Source organism: Salmo trutta, chromosome 9, assembly GCF_901001165.1.
Source record: "Salmo trutta chromosome 9, fSalTru1.1, whole genome shotgun sequence".
Taxonomy (NCBI): domain Eukaryota; kingdom Metazoa; phylum Chordata; class Actinopteri; order Salmoniformes; family Salmonidae; genus Salmo; species Salmo trutta.
The window spans coordinates 36,833,137-36,838,370 of record NC_042965.1 but is presented as its reverse complement, the minus strand read 5'-3'; positions in this window follow the sequence as shown (position 1 = coordinate 36,838,370).

The following is a 5,234-nucleotide window of genomic DNA, read 5'->3' as shown; positions in this document are numbered from 1 at the left end:
TCTCTTGTCTGCCCCTTGGATTATTTTAAATATTAGAGACTTGAACAATCTGCCTCCCGTGTCTGCATCTGGGTCTCGCCCTGTGCTCTTATAGCATAACGCATTGGAGTAGGATTCAACTGCATTGACAGGCAAAACTCTACACAGACCGGTGCGCCATAACCAATCAGAGCTGCAGTTGGCCTATTTGCAAATAGAACTGGACTGTGATTACAGCATGAGTGGTCGCAAGTAGATGCACTTGTTTTGAGATCAAAGCGACAACTGCCTGTAGCCACCTTTGCACATTTGTTCATATTCTTTACTAGTTAGTGAGTTATTAGCTAATTGCTAGTCAATTGGAGGGAGTGGTTGCTTCCTACAAGAGCACAACATTTGTGCGTTTCTAGACATCTTTGAAAAGCGAGTCAGGTAAAGAGATGCTTTTACGGGCAGTGTTATATTTTTGGACGGTCTTGAATAGTCTAAGTAGCCAATAGACAGAAGGTAGCATCATTTCTCTGATTATTTGTAATAATGGTATGGGAATAATCATGACTTTTATTTTGTCAAGTGGTTTCTTGCATCAAACAACACAACATTTTCAGTCAACTCCTTATCTGAACATTAAGCCCTGCATGTTTTTTTTCTTCAAAAGTCTCATGGAATGTAACCCTAAATTGAACACCACACATTTGCTGCTACTGTAGGCTGAATGATAGAATAGATATTTCCATGTTATGGGATGAATTTTTCTTCATTGTTTTTGATGGTAGGCCACTCTGGTAGGCCTACATTATGATCAAGGAGCCAGAGTAGCCTAGTTGGCCAACGTTAAAACTGTAACTTAAAGTAGGTACAGCCTCGATGTTCAAAGTTAAAGTGCACCGAAAGTTGCACAAAACTTTCACAATGCTCAAGTGTGAAATCAGCAGACCTGAAATTTGGTCATATCTATGCTACTAAGGCAAAATAAGTTGCTAGCTAGCTAACCAACAACTATAACAATGTATTTGAGACACAAAAAGTGATCATTGTTTAAATGTATTTATGTGTTCAATAAACTTTGCACACTAAATATAGATTACATGTTGTCAACAATATAAGTGGATGCACCCATGTGCAAAGCTGTCATCAAGGCAAAGGGTGGCTACTTTGAAGAATAAGAAATCTAAAATATGTTTGGATTTGTTTAACACTTTTTTGGTTACTACATGATTCCCTATGTTTTGTTTCTTAGTTTTGATGTCTTCACTATTATTCTACAATGTAGAAAATAGTAAAAATAAAGAAAAACCTTGAATGAGTAGGTGTGTCCAAACTTTTGCCTGGTACTGTATGTCATCAATTTGGGCCCCAGGCCTCTCCTGCCCGGGGCGAAGCCCACAGCCTATATACATCTCAGGGAACCATGCAACCTTATGAGTTACAAAACCATTTTCATCCCTTCTTAGCACTGTAGACCATTGTAGCATTCTTCAACCTGGTCTCAGAGCATTTCATATTATTCTGTACGTATTTACTTTCACTATGTCATGTCTAGTCTATGAGACCAGGCTGCATTGTTGAAAAGGAATGGCTACCACAGTTAAGTTAAGTTGATTTAGACATCTTGCTATTCAAAGATACATAGAAATTGAGTTTGTTTCTCTTCGCTTCTTCTGTTCCCCTAATGGTCTTGCTTAGGTTTTTAATTTTGCTTGAGAAGAAAGCTTCTGTATGTATCTATTCAGGCTTAGAACGTTTAATGGGTGCATCCGTTCAATTTTCCAGTAACTGAATAACCGATTGGGGCCCCGTATTCAAGGATCTTAGTTTCAACAGAGGGGGAAAAGTAAGAGACTATTGCTTCTCTGGCAATTAAAGAGCAAGACAGGATAATTGGACCATTAATTAGGCCATGGGCACAGTGATAATGCAAGCTCAGATACAAAGGAGGGTTCAGCCAACAGCAGCATGTATTTTATATCAAAGGGAAGAATAGCATTATATCTGTTTGTGCTGCCACTGCAGTGAGACAGCGAGACGGTTCTGTTGGCAGGCTGTACGTGGTGGATATTTCACTCAGAACCGCACCACTGTAATTTCAATGAATTATCTCTGCAATAATTAAACTGGCAATGATACTTCAGGCTGTGGGAATGAAGGCGGGCGTGTTGGCCCATTTCACTTCTCTCAACTGCAAGTGGTGTATCTGACACCCCCACAGCTCCTGCAAGGCAGGGGGGCCCACGAGCGCTAGGGACCCATGTGCCTGTCATCAATGTCTATTTTTTATTTATGGGGAGTAGTGGGGAAAGTATGCAAATGTCATACTTGAGTAAAAGTAAAGTTATCTTAATAGAAGATGACTCAAGTAAATGTGAAGTCACACAGTAAAATACAGTGCCTTGCAAAATGATTCACGCTCCTTGGCGTTTTTCCTATGAAATGAAAAAAACCTGTTTCAAAAAATTTTAAAAATTACAACTCAAAAGTGGTGTGTGCATATGTATTCACCCCCTTTGCTATGAAGCCTCTAAATAAGATCGGGTGCAACCAATTACCTCCCGCATGCGGGATCAACATCCAGCGAAAAATCAGAGCGCCATATTCATAACCTAACCATAACCAAATTTAATATTTTTTTTCTCAAACATAGGACTATTTTACACCGTTTTATAGATACACTTCTCCTGAATCGAACCACGTTGTACGATTTCAAAAAGGCTTTACAGCAAAAGCAAAACATTACATTATGTTAGGATAGTACATCGACAAAATAGCCATACCGCCATTTTCCGACCAACCACATGCATCACAAATAACAAAAGAACAGCTAAATGAAGCACTAACCTTTGACAATCTTCATCAGATGACACTCCTAGGACATCATGTTACACAATACATGCATTCTTTTGTTCGATAAAGTTCATATTTATATATAAAAACAGCATTTTACATCGGGGCGTGACGTTCAGAAAATATTTTCCATCAAATGCATCCGGTGAATCAGCGCTACAATTTACTAAATTACTATTCGAAAGCATTTTTAAAATTTAATATTGTCATTCAAAGAATTATAGATTAAAAACAGCTTTTTACATTAGCATGTGACGTTCAGAACTAGCATACCCCCCGCAAACTTCCTGTGAATTTACTAAATTACTCATGATAAACGTTCACAAAAAACATAACAATTATTTTAAGAATTATAGATACAGAACTCCTCTATGCACTCGCTATGTCCGATTTTAAAATAGCTTTTCGGTGAAAGCACATTTTGCAATATTCTAAGTAGATAGCCCGGCATCACAGGGCTAGCTATTTACACACCCACCAAGTTTAGCACTCACCAAACTACTAACTATAAGAAAAATGTTATTACCTTTGCTGTTCTTCGTCAGAATGCACTCCCAGGACTTCTACTTCAATAACAAATGTTGGTTTGTTCCCAAATAATCCATAGTTATATCCAAATAGCGGCGTTTTGTTCGTGCGTTCAAGACACTATCCGAAAGGGTAAATAAGGGTTACGCGCCCGACGTGTTTCATGACAAAAGATTTCTAAATATTCCATTACCATACTTCGAGGCATGTCAACCGCTGTTTAAAATCAATTTTTATGCCATTTTTCTCGTAAAAAAGCGATAATATTCTGACCGGGAAAGCGTGTTTACGTTCAAAGAGAGAGAAAGTAAAAGCATGGGATCCCCTCGTGCACGAGCCTCAGTCTGATGGCCCTCTGATCGACCACCATCCAAACGCGCTAAAGTTTTTCAGCCAGCAGCTGGAATTACATCATTCAGCTTGTTCCCGGGTTCTGAGAGCCTATGGGAGCCGTAGGAAGTGTCACGTTACAGCAAAGATCCTAAATTTTCTTTAAACAGAGCCAAGAAGCCCAAGGAATGGTCAGAGAGGGTACTTCCTGTTTGGAATCTTCTCAGGTTTTTGCCTTCCTTATGAGTTCTGTTTTACTCACAGACACCATTCAAACAGTTTTTGAAACTTTAGGGTGTTTTCTATCCAAAGCCAATAATTATATGCATATTCTAGTTACTGGGCAGGAGTAATAATCAGATTAAATCGGGTACGTTTTTTATCCGGCCGTGAAAATACTGCCCCCTAGCCATAACAGGATAAAGGAGAGTCTTGTCTTTAAAATGGTGTAAAATATTCATATGTTTGAAAAATGGAAGTTTTCGGATTTTCGAGGAGTTTGTATTTCACGCCACGCCTATCATTGGATATTGGAGCAGGTGTTCCGCTAGCGGAACGTCTAGATGTAAGTAACATGCGTCAAGAGGTTAAATAAAGTCCACCTGTGTGCAATCTGTCACATGATCTGTCACATGATCTCAGTATATATATACACCTGTTCTGAAAGGGCCCAGAGTCTGCAACACCACTAAGCAAGGGGCACCACCAAGCAAGCAACACTATGAAGACCAAGGAGCTCTCCAAACAGGTCAGGGACAAAGTTGTGGAGAACAGATTAGGGTTGAGTTATTCAAAAATATCAGAAACTTTGAACATCCCATGGAGCACCATTAAATCCATTATTAAAACATGGAAAGAATATGGCACCATAACAAACCTGCCAAGAGAGGACCGCCCACCAAAACTCAAAGGCCAGGCAAGGAGGGCAATAATCAGAGATGCTGTTGTGAACGTTTATCGTGAGTAATTTAGTAAATTCACCGGAAGTGTTCGGTGGGAATGCTAGTCACATGCTAGTCACCTGCTAATGTAAAAAGATGGTTTTTGATATAAATATGAACTTGATTGAACAGACATGCATGTATTGTATAACATAATGTCCTAAAATTGTCATCTGATGAAGATTATCAAAGGTTAGTGCTGCATTTAGCTGTGGTTTGGGTTTATTAGACATTATATGCTAGCTTGAAAAATGGGTGTCTGATTATTTATGGCTGGGTACTCTGCTGACATAATCTAATGTTTTGCTTCTTTGTAAAGCCTTTTTGAAATTGGACAGTGTGGTTAGATTAACGAGAGTCTTGTCTTTAAAATGGTGTAAAATAGTCATATGTTTGAGAAATTGAAGTAATAGCATTTCTAAGGTATTTGAATAACGCGCCATGGGATTCAACTGGCTGTTGACCTAGCCCATTCAGGGGAATTGTATCTATAAAATGGTGTAAAATAGTCCTATGTTTGAGAACTTTGAATTATGACATTTTGTGGTTTTAAATTTGGCGCTCTGATTTTTCACTGGCTGTTGAATAGTGTGGGACGATTTCGTCCCACCTCCC